Source organism: Balaenoptera acutorostrata, chromosome 11, assembly GCF_949987535.1.
Source record: "Balaenoptera acutorostrata chromosome 11, mBalAcu1.1, whole genome shotgun sequence".
NCBI lineage: Eukaryota > Metazoa > Chordata > Mammalia > Artiodactyla > Balaenopteridae > Balaenoptera > Balaenoptera acutorostrata.
Window position 1 is genome coordinate 67,685,191 of NC_080074.1, and position 16,836 is coordinate 67,702,026.

Sequence of the window (16,836 nt, forward strand, 5' to 3'; positions counted from 1 at the left end):
AGAGTCCAGGTCATGGTTTCACCAGGATGGATGGAATGAGGGGAACGGAATTTATTTATTTATTTATTTGTTTATTTATTCAATTTTTTTAACATCTTTATTGGAGTATAATAGCTTTATAATGGTGTGTTAGTTTCTGCTGTATAACAAAGTGAATCAGCTATACGTATACATATATCCCATATCTCCTCCCTCTTGTGTCTCCCTCCCACCCTCCCTATCCCACCCCTCTAGGTGGTCACAAAGCACCGAGCTGATCTCCCTGTGCTGTGCGGCTGCTTCCCACTAGCTATCTATTTTACGTTTGGTAGTGTATATATGTCCATGACACGCTCTCACTTCGTCCCAGCTTACCCTTCCCCCTCCCCGTGTCCTCAAGTCCATTCTCTACATCTGCGTCTTTATTCCTGTCCTGCCCCTAGGTTCTTCAGAACCACTTTTTTTTTTCTTTTTTTTTTTTAGATTCCATATATATGTGTTAGCATACGGTATTTGTTTTTCTCTTTCTGACTTACTTCACTCTGTATGACTGACTCTAGGTCCATCCACCTCACTACAAATAACTCAATTTCGGAGGAACGGAATTTATAGAGACCTCATTCTGTCAGGATTGCTTTAACTTTTCTGCAAACTTTCTTAGAATTTTTATGTTTCATGTGACTTCTCTATTCTGCTCCAGTGTAGCTTCATGGTTCCGAGCACGGCCTATGCAGGCAGAAGAAACGAGTTCAGAGTCCGAAGTTTGTAACCTGTGAGCTGAGTGACTTTGGGAAAGTTACTTAAGCTCTCTGGTCCAATTCCACTTGTGAAGATTGAACAGGCCAAGTGCTAAGCAGAGTGCTTGGCACTTGGTCAATGTTCAATTTATTCTAGGAGTTAGTATACATACAACCATGCTTTAGTAATATAAAATCATTACTAAATTATCTTAGTAATTTAGCAGTATAAAAATAGACTTTCAATGGCTAACTACTGAGCTTGAACCAAGGACCAGGCCTCCTGAATCTTGGTCCCATAGTCCCAGAGCCACGGTTCATGAATTTCAGGAAAATCAGGAAAAATAAAAGTTTGTAAACCTTTTTCACAAAGAATAATTTAACACCCTAGGAGAATTGGGCTCTGAATTATTTAGCAATGTCCCTCACCTCTAAATAATATTACGTTTTATTAGAAGACTCCAGACTACTGGCTTAGTTTTCTGATTCCAGTCTCTCTCTCTCTCTCTCTTACCATCTTAACCATTTGCAAGTGTGCAGTTCAGCAATGTTAAGTATATTCACACTGTTGTGAAACAGACCATTTCATCTTACAAATCTGAAAAACTCTATCCATTAAACAATAACTCTCCTTTTGCTGCTCTCCACACCCCCTGGGAACCACCATTCTACTTTTCTGTTTCTGTGAATTTGGCTGCTATAGACACCTCACAAAAGTGGAATCACAAGTATTTGTCTTTTTGTGTCTGGCTCATTTCACTTAATATAATGGCCCCAAGGTTCATCCATGTTGATGGAGGTGACAGGATTTCCTTCTTTTTTTCAGGCTGAATAACATTGAACATCCAGTTCTCTAAAATTCACCTGCTCACCATATCTGTAAGAACACAGCTTTGTCCAACCCCAGGCCAGTGCTCGAAGACACTCTTTTTGAGATGTTTTTATGTTAAGGGTCAGTTGACTTAGCTATTTATTAGTGACAACAAATTTCCTATACACAATCCATGTTGGCATAAACTATGCAAACAAAGAACCTCCATCCTAGACCTGCAAAACGCTGGGAGCATCATTTTTCTCTCACCAAGAAAAGCTGGCAAAGGATCTCCCTTTACCTTTTACATTCATGATCTGTGTTTGAAAAATTTCTCTTTAAAATGCCTTTTACTTCTCAACTTGTCATATTGGAGGGGGCTATTCACAACCCTGTCAGGTTTTAAAAATATGGATATTTTGGGAATGTAAGCTGATGCAGCCACTACGGAAAACAGTATGGAGGTTCCTTAAAAAACTAAAAATAGAGCTACCATATGATCCAGCAATCCCACTCCTGGGCATATATCTGGACAAAACTATAATTCAAAAAGATACATGCACCCCAGTGTTCATAGCAGCACTTTTCACAACAGCCAAGACATGGAAACAACCTAAGTGTCCATCGACAGATCAATGGATAAAGAAGATGTCGTACATGTGTACAATGGAATACTAATCAGCCATAAAAAGAACGAAATAATGCCATTTGCAGCAACATGGATGGACCTAGAGATTATCATACTAAGTGAAGTAAGTCAGACAAAGACAAATATCGTATATCATTTATATGTGGAATCTAAAATATGACACAAATGAACTTATCTATTAAATAGAAACAGATTCACAGACATAGAGAACAGACTTGTGGTTGCAGGGGGGAGGGAGGGAGGGGGAGGAATGGAGTGGGAGTTTGGGGTTAGCAGATGCAAACTATTATATACAAAATGGAAAAACAACAAGGTCCTACTGTATAGCACAGGGAGCTATATTCAATGTCCTGTGATAAACCATAATGGAAAAGAATATGAAAAAGAATGTATATATATATATATATATATATATATATATATATATATATATATATATATATATAACTGAATCCCTCTGCTGTACAGCAGAAATTATCACAACATTTAAAATCAACTATACTTCAATAAAATAAAACTGGGTGTATTTTTTTAAAATACATGCTTTTAAGTGTCATTATACATTAATTCTAACAGTGGTAGCATTATTCTTTGCTAAAACCAAAATGCTAACCCTTCATCTATTTGCATGGGAGGATTATGGATGCAATAATTTCCTTTATTTTCAAAGCTATCTGAAATTTGGTCATACCACATTTATAGAGAAAAGTTCTAATATTTTAAACATTATTTACTGTAGAATTCCTGAACTTGAAGTTGTCTTGTCCTGGAAGGTAGAAATTGCTTAATTTTTTAAAAAAATTTATTTATTTATTTTTAACTGTGTTGGGTCTTCGTTTCTGTGCGAGGGCTTTCTCTAGTTGCGGCGAGCGGGGGCCACTCTTCATCGCAGTGCGTGGGCCTCTCACTATCGCGGCCTCTCTTGCCGCGGAGCACAGGCTCCAGACGCGCAGGCTCAGTAATTGTGGCTCACGGGCCCAGTTGCTCGGCGGCATGTGGGATCTTCCCAGACCAGGGTTCGAACCCGTGTCCCCTACCTTGGCAGGCAGATTCTCAACCATTGTGCCACCAGGGAAGCCCAGAAATTGCTTAATATTTTTGATGCATGCTACTCTTCCTTTCTTTTTTTGTTACGTAAATCTCACTGAGTGCCTCCAGAGCCAGGCACAGTGCCTGACACTAGGGTATGAGGCTGAGTAAGATACAGTCTTTGTGTTCAAGAGTTCCCAGTCAGTCAGGGAGAAACACAGAAGCAGATGATTGTCATTCAATGTTGGAAATGCAGTTACAGCCTTACGTTAGGGCATCACTTCTATCACTGAAAAAGGATTTGAAAATTTTTACTGAAGGGGGCTACCCTGGTGGCGCAGTGGTTGAGAATCTGCCTACCGATGCAGTGGACACGGGTTCGAACCCTGGTCCGGGAAGATCCCACATGCCGCGGAGCAACTAGGCCCGTGAGCCACAACTACTGAGCCTGCGCGTCTGGAGCCTGTGCTCCGCAACGGGAGAGGCCGCGACAGTGAGAGGCCCGCGCACCGCGATGAAGAGTGGCCCCCGCTCGCCGCAACTGGAGAAAGCCCTCGTACAGAAACGAAGACCCAACGCAGCCAAAAATAAAAAAATAAATAAATTAAAAAAAAATTCCATGAGAACAAAGTTTAAAAAAAGAAAAATCTTACTGAAGATATGCATATGACTGAAAATAGCATTGTGAAAAGTGGCTTCTGGTCAGACCCTCTTCAGAAGGACATTTGCTTTATAAAGATAATGATTGCCCCAAATGGCATCATTTGTTTTATAAATCAAATGTGTATCACTATTCCATTCTACCAATAAAATAGTAGGCTTTTAAATATTTTTCCAAATTATTATTTACAAAAATAATGTTACTGGTTATTTCTTATTACCTTCCTTTCTTTCTCCTTTAGGACATTCCTTTCCTTAACACATTTTGTTGTTGAATCGCTGAAATACATTTAAAAAAATGAAGATGGAGAACTACAAATTACTTCCACTTCTCTGAATCTAGTGTTCACCAGTTTAATTAACCTATGACTGTAAATCTTTGAATCATATGTTGATATTCTATTTTCTTAGTCATGATTTCTAAGTGTTGCATAATTGTTGACTCAGTCACCTGATATACTGGTATCAGAACAAAAAACTTTGATTGTGTTTATGTTCCATATATGCATTTATTCTTGGAGATGCATGCTAGTTAAATCACGGAGTAGTTTTAAAATACATGACAAAAATTCCTAAGAAGAAAGAAATGTCTCTTTGTTGCTGGTTGAATAAACTCTGCAACTATGCAAAGATCCAATTTAAAATCAGTTCTAAACTAATGAGCCTGTTTCCCAAGCTTGTTCTTCTTCTCAGTAAGTGAAGCCAACATTTACTTAATTGCCCCACGACAGAAATTACAAGGTCATCTGTGATTCCTCCCTTGCCTTCATCCACCTGGAGTAGGGTAGATTCTACCTGCTGAACCATCTTGGATAAGTCCCCTTCTCTCCCTACAGCCTTGACCTCAGCTCAGATCTGCAGTCCTGCTGTCGCTTCTTAATTTAACTTCCCAGGTATATTATTTTCTTCCTCCACCCCATTCTCTGACCTGCAGTCTTTGTTCTTCCTAAGACGCAGATCACACAATTTCACTTCCCTTTCATAGGCTGAATTTAACCTGCTACATCGTGTGAAAAATTTTCTGAAAATATCAAACCTTCTGCCTTTTCTCAATAGGCATGTTAGCCAAATACATAGCATTACCTCAGTGAGGCCTGCAGATCCCAAAGTGATAAGGCATCTGGGTTCCTTTAGATCACAAGAATAAATAATAACAAACACTTATTAAGTATACTGTTCTGAGCACTTTAAGTGTTTTAACTCTTTTTACAAAGTCAACAATAATAATTATTGCCATCATTTATTGGGAGTCTAATTTCCATCCAGACATTAGGTGTCCATTAGTTGTTACCTTTTAAACCACCATGCCAGGTTAGTGTTCCTGTCTCCAGGAGGAAGATGAAATGAGGGAAGGGATTTCTTAGGTCAGGGGTTGCCCCAGGCCAGTCAGCTAGGAAGTAGCAAGGCCCAGAGCCAGCCAACTCCCCCTGCCCCTGCTCTCTGCCCACCCTCAGTACCGGGCACCTCACCACTTACATGCCTATAGTGATGCCACATCAAGAAAGGTGATGGAAATCCACAAACAATAAATGCTGGAGAGGGTGTGGAGAAAAGGGAACCCTCTTGCGCTGTTGGTGGGAATGTAAATTGATACAGCCACTATGGAGAACAGTATGGAGGTTCCTTAAAAAACTAAGAATAGAGCTACCATATGATCCTGCAATCCCACTCCTGGGCATATATCTAGAGAAAAACATGGTCTGAAAGGATACATGCACCCTAGTGTTCATTGCAGCACTGTTTACAATAGCCAGGACATGGGAGCAACCTAAATGTACATCAACAGAGGAATGGATAAAGAAGACGTGGCACATATATGCAATAGAATATTACTCAGCCATTAAAAAGAACGAAATAATGCCATTTGTGGCAACATGGATGGACCTAGAGATTGTCATGCTGAGTGAAGTAAGTCAGAGAGAGAAAGAGAAATATTATGTGATATTGCTTATTTGCAGAATCTAAAAAGAAATGATATAAATGAACTTATTTACAAAACAGAAACAGACTCACAGACTTAGAGAACGAACTTATGGTTATGGGGGGGGGAAGGGTTGGGGGGAAGGGATAGTTAGGGAGTTTGGGATTGACATGTATACGCTGCTATATTTTAAATGGATAACCAACAAGGACCTTCTGTACAACACAGGGAACTCTGCTCTATATTATGTAACAACCTAAATAGGAAAAGAAGTTGAAAAAGAATAGATGCATGTATACGTATAACTGAATCACTTTGCTGTACACCTAGAACTATCACAATATTGTTAATCAACTATACTCCAATATAAAATAAAAAGTTAAAAAAAAAGAAAGGTGATGGAAATGGAAATTAAAATATTGTGGCCAAGTCAGGAAGACTGTTTTGACTTGCGACTTCTGGGGAACAAAGCCTGGCGCTAAGCTGACTTCCCCAGGTCCATCACCTAAAGTGTTACTGTTTGGGTTTCGGGGTTGTGTCTGGTGACAGCAGGCTCAGAAATCCTGGACATTTGGTGGAGTCACAGAATGTTAGCCCCCAGGCTGAAGGAGAAACTGTCTCTTGCAGAGCGTGATTAACCACAGACAAATTTTAGGAGGAAGTAGCCTAAGAAAAATCTGCAAACTTTGCCTGTCGTCTGCTGAGGCTGTCAAACAAAACTAGATGAGGAGCTTCTTATTTCTTTAAGTGGGAAAGTCCTAAATAGAAAAAGCCCCCAAATGTTTTGTCTGAATAAGTTCTCTCGGTGGATGTCTTAAGAACAGGAGACGTATCATTGATGGCCAGGGGCCAGGACCCAGCTCAACAGCCTGAAGCAAGTCCTTTACCTTGCGGCCGAGTCTGGTGATGAGGAATGCATACTCACAGGGTCATGAAAGGGCGATTTCCTTATTGTCCTGTCCCATCAGGGCTTAGTCCAGAGGAGGAAGGAAGAGAGGTCCGGGGCATCCCACACTGTCACCCGTGCTCAGAGGAGAAGAGGGCCGTTAGGAGCTCCTCTTGGCCACCTGCCGATCTGCTGGGTCACCTCGTCCTATCAGGAGAGAGATGGCACTTCCGTCAGAGGGCTTCGGTGAGAGCGGCAGCCTCAGCCGGCTGGAGGGCATGGCCCTGTGGCCTCAGGGGGAGACGGCTCAGGGCTTCCTCTTTCCTGGAGCTAATTACAGAGTCTCAACTCTTATCTGTGCTCCCAGATGAGCCCAGCTGCCGGCTGGCTCTCAACCAATCCCACACACTTTTTCAAGCCAACACTGAGATTTCCTAATCATTTCTTTTACATCTGGGGACAAAGATTTAAACTAATTTAGTCCTCCGTCTGTCACTTTTGGGCTAAAGTCCCTTTTCTTGGTGGTTGTACCACAGGATGTCTCTTAGGACCTAAAAAGATTTTTTTCCCCTGAAGATCCTCAGCCAGAGACCACCAGGGTCACCTTGGGCTACACCTTCTCCTAATGAGCTTTTGGTACTCTGATTGTCTGCGGACATCCCATTCAATGCCCCTGCCAATCTGAGCAGTGAGACATTTTATCTGGATGCCAATGAAGCTGGCTCCAGTTCTTCTGGATGAGTCTATCAAAGCCCCTGGCCATTCAGACAGCCATCTATTTATGGAGGGGGACACTGGCTAAGCAGTCTATTCCCCAGAGGTGTGCTGAGATTTGGGGGTGCAGAGTGGAAGGCGGATGATTACACGCAGATCTGTTTCTTCACTTTCCTTTCCAACAGAACAGGTCCTTTAAAAACCTAGGATTTGGGCTTCCCTAGTGGTGCAGTCGTTGAGAGTCCACCTGCCAATGCAGGGGACACGGGTTCGAGCCCTGGTCTGGGAAGATCCCACATGCTGCGGAGCAGCTGGGCTCGTGAGCCACAACTACTGAGCCTGCGCGTCTGGAGCCTGTGCTCCGCAACAAGAGAGGCCGCGACAGTGAGAGGCCCGCGCACCGCGATGAAGAGTGGCCCCCGCTCGCCGCAACTGGAGAAAGCCCTCACACAGAAGCGAAGACCCAACACAGCCAAAAATAAATAAGTAAATAAATAAATTTATTTTTTAAAAAAACAAACAAAAAACCTAGGATTTTTGAAATAATTAATGAATTTAAAGAGAGAGTGCAGAAAATGGAAATACAGTTTTGCCGTGTCTCCAGTAGGCTGAAGGCATTACCAAGGAGAGAGGACGCAGAGTAAAACACACTAGTCCTGATGCCAACTATTGATCATATTATGGTTCACATTTACTGAGCCCTGTTTGTGTTCCTCTTCCTGTCTCTGCTCCCCCCTCCCCTCCCTCCCTTTCCTTCATTTTCATAAAAAAAAAACTATTGGGTAAATGAATTGCTGGTTATAACAATCTACACATACCTTCAATTACAAGGAGATGAAATGATTAGGGAGGTAACTGAACTAGGGTATTCAGATTCTTCTACACTAAGAATCACCGAATATATAGCATTAATGCTAAACTAGGAGGAAATATTATGGCTCAACTGTGGAAATCAGCTTATTCGTGGACAAGGAGGCATGTAAATGAGGAGGAGAATTAGAGCCACCAGAACCTTTACTTTTAGATGTCTGACCTGCCTGTCCTGGTCTGTAGGCAGTGGGGGGATTAAGGAAACTAGCGAGAACTGGGACTAATCCAGAACCTAAGACACACTCCAGGAACACCCAGATGCCTGAGAACAAGACCAGGAGTTGCAAGCTCCCGTGGCTGTAGGGATTAGACATGAGATGGAAGAGGGTACAGGAACAGGGTCTGTTCGTTGTATGGACAATCATTTTGCATATTAAACATGTAGGAGTAGTCTTTGTTAACTCTAAAACTTGTATAGCTGGCCCTCTGGTTCCATAGGTTCCGTCTGCATCCGTGGATTCAACCAACTGGGAATTGAAAATATTAAAAAAAAAAAAAAATTCCTGAAAGTCCCAAAAAGTAAAACTTGAATTTGCCACGTGTTGGCAGTTATTTACATTGCATTTGCATTGTATTAGGTATTGTAAATAATCTAGAGGATTTAAAGTATACAAGAGGATGTGCATAGGTTATATGCAAATATATGCCATTTTATATGAGGGACTTGAGCATCCATGGACTTTGATATCTTCTGGGGGTCCTGGAACCAACCACCTGTGCATACCAAGGGATGACTATACTATATTTAAAAAAAAAAATTCTTAAACCTCTCATATCTCGTGTTTTGCCACTTCTGATAAATATTATATATGGGAACAGAGAAATACCTCTCTACCATAAGGATAAAACAGAAGTGAAAGTATAGTGGTAAATAAAAACTTAATACTCAGCCTCAGTGTTGGAGACATTAGGGAATAGTGGGGATTGTGGCAAACTGGAGAACACATGTACCATTTAAGTGGGCAGGAGCCACTCTGCTCTAGCAGATTGCTTCATTAGAGAATATGGCTCCAGTATCCAGGTTTTTTTACTTCTATCTAGACAGTGAGGGAGTCAAGTTAGAGCAAACATCTGGGAATGGGGAACCACATAGAATCCTATCAAATGGGAGCAGTGGGTAGAAGACAGGGAAGCAGTGAGGATTGCAGGAGCTATAGAGGGGCCAGAGAGAGACAGAATTCTGAAAACATTCTTGCCTTGGGAACACTTTCCCTTCTAGTTGTAGTAGAAACCAGTGACAGTTTCCCAGGCAGCGTCCAGGCTGGCATAGCCTGAAAACTCATGTACTTCTGCAGTGCAGCAGAATTTCTTGATAGGCAAATTTTGGCACCACTTCTCAGAGTATAACCAACCCAAGAATGGAAGGTGAGATGGTGCTATTGGGTAGCAACTCCCTGTCATGGCAAATTTTAACCCTTCTGTGAAGTACAGAGTTCTTAATGAATTCTCATTTCTTTGTCTTTGTAGTTCATTGAAGTCAAGTTCTCAAAGCCTGACTGCCACATAAGAATCTTCTAGGCATTATTTTTATTTTATCTGTGGTGCTTAAATATAGATAATTGGATATTTGTAACACCAATATGCTGATATTGTAGTTGATCTAAATGGATTTTAATATTTCTTCACAGTTGGGCACAGCTCAGTGGCCTGTTTTCAGGTAGAGGCTCAGTTTTACTCAAAGATGAACTTAAAAATGTCTGCTTTTTTTGTTAAGGAATAATAATGGTAATAAAATACTGTTAGGGCAGTATGAATAACCATACTGTCTAAGACTTCAAAAAGCCTTCCAAATAACTTCAAACAAATCTCTACTTTGTTTTTAAGAACACTGGGGAAATAGAATTTAAATGAACAACTGTGGCTTTTAATCCACGTCTCATGGGCCCTTTACTGTTTAACTGTCTTTATTATTTTTTCCACACACTCTCTAATAAGCCAAATTGAGATGGATTAGAATTAGTGGTCTGACACAGCAGGGGAAAGCTATAGGCACATTGTATCCAGATATCAGCAAGGCATTTGGCAATGCCTATCATTATAACATTAGAAATAAGATGGAGAAGTACATATGAACTAGATGACAGCACATTTTAGTGCATTGATAGTTAGTCATCTACATTAAACATATCATTCAACATTGATTTAGCAAATATTTACTGGAAATCTACTATGGACTAGGTACTGCTCTAGGTTCTATAAGGATAGGAGCGAATATGAATTTTTTTTTTATAGAGAACACTGAGAAAAAAACAGAGGTTTTAAAGAAGGTATACACACACGCACACACACCTACACTATATGTATAAATACATATGTAATTTAAAAAGTGGATAACTCAGGCCTTGAGTGGAGAATAGATTTCATCCTCACTAACAGTGGATATTGCAATACAAAAACAATTTTGAAATGTCATGGGTGAAACATGTTATATCATTATATACAATGATATATAAAATATATATTAATAGACTATTAAGTATAGAGTTCTCACACACGTTCCTCCCACCCCCAAAGATTCCCCTATTATTAAATTTTGCATTAGTGTGGTACATTTGCTACAACTGATGAACCAATATTGATATATTATTTTAACTAAAGTCCTTACTTTACATTAGGGTTCACTCTGTGTTGTATATTCTATGAATTTGGACAAGTGTTTGTTTGCATACATCATGTTTCATGGTGTCATGTATTATCATGTTTCACCATAGCATGTATCTACCATTACAGTATCATACAGAATAGTTTCACTGTCCTATAAATTCTCTGTACTGTACCTACTCATCTTCCCCTCCCCCAGAAGCCTTAGCAACCGCTACTGTTTTTATTATTTCTATAATTTGCCTTTTCCAGAATGCCATATAGCTGTAATCATTCAGTATATAGCCTTTTCTAGTTGGCTTCTTCCATTTAGCAATATGCATTTAAGGTTCATCCATGTCTTTTCATGGCTTGATAACTCATTTTATATTATCACTGAATACTATTCCATTTTATAAATGTACCACAGTTTGTTTATCCATTCACCTATTAAAGGACACGTTGGTTGTTTCCAAGTTCAGGAAAGTATGATAGAGCTGTTATAAACATTGAAATGCAGGGTTTCCTGTGGCCATAATTTTCAACTCATTTGGGTAAATACCAAGGAGTACAATTAATGGATTGTACAATAAGTCTAAGTTTAGCTTTGTAAGAAACAGTCTTCTGAAATGGCTGGACCATTTTGCATTCCCACCAGCAATGAATGAAAGTTCCTGTAGCTCCACATCCTCTCCAGCATTTGGTATTGTCATTGTTTTGGATTTTGGCCATTCTAATAGGCGTCTCCTTTTTGTTTTAGTCTGTCATTCCCTAATGACGTATGGTGTTGAGCATCTTTTCATATACTTATTTGCCATCTATAGCTTCTTTGTTAAGGTGTTAGATCTTTTGCCCATTTTTAAAGTTAGGTTGTTTGTTTTCTTATTGTTGAGTTTTGAGAATTCTTTGTACATTTTAGATATAAGTTCTTAATCAGATACGTGTTTTGTAAATATTTTCTCCTAGTCTATGGCTTGTCTTTTCATTCATTTAACAGTGTCTTTTGTAGAGCAGAAGTTTTTAATTTTAATGAAGTTCCACTTAATTTTTCTTTCATGGATTGCACTTTTGATGTTGAATCTAAAAACTCATTGCCAAACACAAGATCACCTAGATTTTCTCCTTTTATATCTTCTTAGAATTTTAGTTTTGCATTCTACATTTAGGTCTGTGATCCATTTTGAGTTAATTTTTGTGAAAGGTGTAAGGTCTGTGTCAATTCCTTCTTTCCTTTTCTTTTTTTTTAAAATTAATTAATTTATTTATTTTTGGCTGTGTTGGGTCTTCGCTTCTGTGCGAGGGCTTTCTCTAGTTGTGGCGAGCAAGGGCCACTCTTCATCTCAGCGCGCGGACCCCTCACTATCGCGGCCTCTCTTGTTGCGGAGCACAGGCTCCAGATGCGCAGGCTCAGTAGTTGTGGCTCACGGTCCCAGTTGCTCCGTGGCATGTGGGATCTTCCCAGACCAGGGCTCGAACCCATGTCCCCTGCATTGGCAGGCAGATTCTCAACCACTGCACCACCAGGGAAGCCCTTTCCTTTTCTTTTTGCCTGTGGATGTCCAGTTTTTCCAGCGCCATTTGTTGAAAAGATTATCCTTTCTCCACTGAATTGCCTTTGCTCCTTTGTCAAAGATGAGTTGATTAAATTTGTGTAGGTCTCTTTCTGAGCTATTTATTTTGTGCCATTGATATATTTGTCTATTCTTTTGCTAATTCCACATCACTATAGCTTTAGAGTAAGAATTAAAGTCAGATAGTGGCAGTGCTCCAAATTTGTTCTTCTTCTTCAGTATTGTGTTGGCTATTCTGGGTCATTTGCTTCTCCATAAAAACTTCTTTTTTAAAAAATTTATTTTACTTATTTTTGGCTGCGTTGGGTCTTTGTTGCTGCGTGCGGGCTTCCTCTAGTTGCAGTGAGCGAAGGCTACTCTTCGTTGCGGTGCGCGGGCTTCTCACTGTGGTGGCTTCTCTTGTTATGGAGCACGGGGTCTAGGTGCACGGGCTTCAGTGGTTGTGGTGCATGGGCTCAGTAGTCGTGGCTCGCAGGCTCTAGAGAGCAGGCTCAGTATTTGTTACACACCGGCTTAGTTGCTCCACGGCATGTGGGATCTTCCCAGACCAGAGATCGAACCATGTGCCCTGCATTGGCAGGTGGATTCTTAACCACTGCGCCACCAGGGAAGGCCCTCCGTGTAAACTTTAGAATCAATTTGTCAATAGCCACAAAATAACTTGCTGGTATTTTTACTAGAATTGAGTTAAATCTATAGATCCAATTGGAAAGAACTGATATCTTGACAATATTGACTCGTTATCCATGGAATACATCTCTATTGATTTAGATCTTCTTTTATTTCTTTCATCGGAATTTTGTAATTTTCATCAGCTAGATCTTATATATATTTCTGGAGATTTTTCCTTAAGTATTTCTTTTTCTTTCTTTTGTAAATGGTGTTAATGTAGATGGTGTTGTGTTTTAAATTTCAAATTCCAATTGTTCGTTGCTGGTATATCAGAAAGCAATTACTTTGGTATCATTCATCTGTATCTTACAACCTGTCTACAATCATGTATCAGTTTCAGGAGGTTTTTTGTTCTTCCTTTGGGATTTTCTACACAAACAGTCATGTTATTTGTGAGCAAAGACAGTTTTATTTCTTTCTTCCCAAACTGTATACCTTTTACTTCTTCTTTTAATCTTATTTCATTAGTTAGGACTTCCAGTGCAGTGTTGGAAAGGAGAGGTGAGAGGGGACATCATTGCTTTGCTCCTAATCTTAGGGAGAAAGCATCTAGTTTCTATTAAGTATGAAGTTAGATGTAGGTATTCTGTAGACATTCTTTATCAGGTTGAGGAAGTTACCCTCTGTTCCTAGTCTGCTAAGGTTTCTTTTGTTTGTTTGAATTATGAATGGGTATTGGATTTTTTCAAATGCTTTTTCTACATTTATGCATATAATCATATGATCACTTTCAGCCTGTTGATGTGATGAATTACATTAATTGATTCTCAAATGTTGAATCAGCCTCATGTACCTGGAGTAAATCCTACTTCATCATGGTGTATAATTCTTTTTATACATTGTTGGATTTGATTTGCTAATATTTTGTTGATAATTTTCACATCTATGTTTATGAGAGACATTGGCTTGTTTTCCTTTCTTTAATGTTTTTGTTTGGTTTTGCTGTTAGGGTAATGCTGGACTCATAGAATGAGTTAGGAAGTATTCCCTCAGCTTCTATTTCTGGAAGAGATTGTAGAGAATTGGTATCATTTCTTCCTTAAATGTATGGTAGAATTCACCAGTGAATCCATCTGGGCCTGGTACTTTCTGTTTTGGAATATTATTAATTACTAATTCAATTTCCATAATAGATATAGGCTTTTCAGATTGTCTATTTCTCCTAGGTATGAGTTTTTGTAGATTGTGTCTTTCAAAGAAATGGTCCATTTCATCCAAGTTATCATATTTGTGGGCATAGAGTTGTTGATAACACTCCTTTATTACTCTTTTAATATCTGTGGGATCAATAGTAATAACCCTTCTTTCATTTCTGATATTAGCAATTTGTCTTCCCTCTTTTTTTGGTATACATTATATTTTAATGTGCAACTTTTATTATAAATAGCAGATATGTTTTCATATAGCCTTTTTTTTTTTTTCTGCACCATACAGCATGAGGGATCTTGGAGTCCAGACCAGGGATTGAACCCATGCCCCCTGCAGCGGAAGCACAGAGTCTTCACCGCTGGACCGCTGGGAAGTCCCCATATAGCCAGTTTTATTTCTTTTATAAACCACAGAATTTATGTACTTTGCCTGTTTTTCTATTTTATCTAAGGCTTATGATATATGAAGTGTTTACCTTTTGCTCTGTCACACATGCTGCAAATGTTTTTATTCCAGCTTATTACTTTCCTCTTAATTTTGTGTTCATATTTTTCATACATAAGCTTTAGATAAAGTCTTTCAGTATTTTAAATATTGTTTCTTCCTTCGCTATTGTGCTAAATAATACCTAACATTCATTAAGTGTTTACTGTGCATCGGGCATTATATAAAGTATATAATACTTTATATACTTTATAGAGTATAGATATATAGATATATAATTATATATAATATATATAACATAGTTATCTATAGTGTATAGATAAGTATATGTTATCTAGGTTAAACCTCCAAGAATCCTTGTGGTAGGTATTATTATCTCCATCTTAAGGATGAGGAAACTGAGGCACAAGACGGTGAGTCTCTAGTTGCAGGTGAGCACAGAGCCAGGATTTGAAGCTCGGCACTCTAATACCAGACACTCAGCCCCTAAGCTTTACTGCCTCCCAGAGAAGTGCTGCCACTTGAAGATGGTATGATTTATCAATATTTTTTAATGGTCTACATATTTTTTTAAAAGGACACTCATAAACACTCTACTTTTAAAATGTCAAGATTTTCAAATTTTATAACATAGAGCTATATGTCATAGCCCTTGCAAATTTAAAATAATTCATTTATTTTGGAATTGGAATTGATGCATTATGTACTTTGATCTTATGGAAAACCGGACTGATAGAATATTGGAAGATGTGGGAGAAATTAGGAGACAAGGAAAGCTAAGCAATTTTTAAGAAAAGGCAATTATTAACTGTAGGGAAAAAGCAAATGGTAAAGAGAAACCACATGATTATAGTGCACACAACATTAAGTTGTGAATGCTATTTGCATGGACATAATAAAGTGAAAAATGAATGCTTAACTACACAAAACTAGTCAACGAAAGGTGAGGAAGTGGAAAATGGAGAAAGTGGAACAGACAACTCTAGTTTTGGGGAGTCGTTATTTCTAAACAAATTTAGAACAATCAGAGGGAGAAGAAGGATTGGTAGAGCAAAAAAGGAATAGCCTTACAAGCATCAATTATTAGATGGAGTTGAGGGTAAACATAATAAATATGGAGAGAGATTGTTTCATTTTCTCATGATCTCCATTTTCTCCCTTGAGACATAGCTCCAACTTTTAGAAATATTCCTAAAACTATTACACAAAGATTAAAACAGGTTTGTTTTCCTCTCATTCAAGAACACATCTTCACTTAACAAGTTAAATACATAATGCTAACAAATAATTCACAATACTCCAATGAAGACAATAACTTTAAATGTAATTATAAAACAGAATAAACGGATACTGTTATTTTTCAAGAGAACAATTTCGTTTACTATCAAATTTTGCCACATTGTACCTTTCTCTGACTCATTAAAACCCTGGCCATATATCTGCTGCTTTCCCATCCAAGGACCGTCTGATCTTTAAATAGCATGTGGAACTCCTACCAGAGTGACCTTTCTTTTTGGCAGGTCATCTGACAATATTAGCTAGAGTACTTTGTTCCCAGACGAGCAGGAGACCTTAATATTTGGAGAAGCTTTATTGTTGAAACAGTCTGAGCCGACTGCCAAAAATGACTGACTTCCTTTGCTCTGAAGAAGTTTCTCTTGTGTTTGCAATAAGTAGATATCAAAGGGACATTTATGGGTCTAAACTAGTTCCAGTGCTTGTAAAGAGGGCCACCCCGAGACGAGGCAGGCAGTTGGGAGACAGATCTGTTTCAGGGGCATGAGAGGAAGTTTTCTGAAGGACGCTGGCAGCAAAGGGCGGGCAGCCAGTACTGCATGGAGGTCTTAACACAACACGACCAAGTGTCCCTACAGGTGACAGAGCATAGCAATAGCATATCAGGAGCATATGATATTCAATCCCAAGGTAGGAAGGCAGGAAACCAGAAATGCAGCTTAGTGAAGGTAAGAGCAAGGCAAGGCCCCAGCCCCAGAGAGAAAGAGCAATGAAATGGGTTAAAAACAACAACTCAGGAAAACAAGTGCAATTATCACAATTGGGTCCCAAATGGCAGACTCTGAAATAAACTCGTAAATGCAATCAGCAAACGAGGTTAGAATCTTGGAAACTATCCAGCTGCTTCATATGATTTACAGGATTGGAG

General features: G+C 39.2%; 1 protein-coding gene across 3 annotated transcripts in view; it reads right to left on the bottom strand.

The window, feature by feature from the left end:
- The window catches only part of PCED1B (PC-esterase domain containing 1B), a 143,599-nt gene that overhangs the window by 19,421 nt on the left and 107,342 nt on the right, over positions 1-16,836 (bottom strand). The window contains exon 1 of one of the 3 annotated variants that reach the window (XM_057557577.1): positions 6,712-6,849. The exons of the other annotated variants lie outside the window; for them this stretch is intronic. The gene's annotated coding sequence lies outside the window, so the exon portion shown is untranslated. Of the gene's footprint in view, positions 1-6,711; positions 6,850-16,836 lie in introns of those variants that run through there. 3 annotated transcript variants of the gene reach the window in all.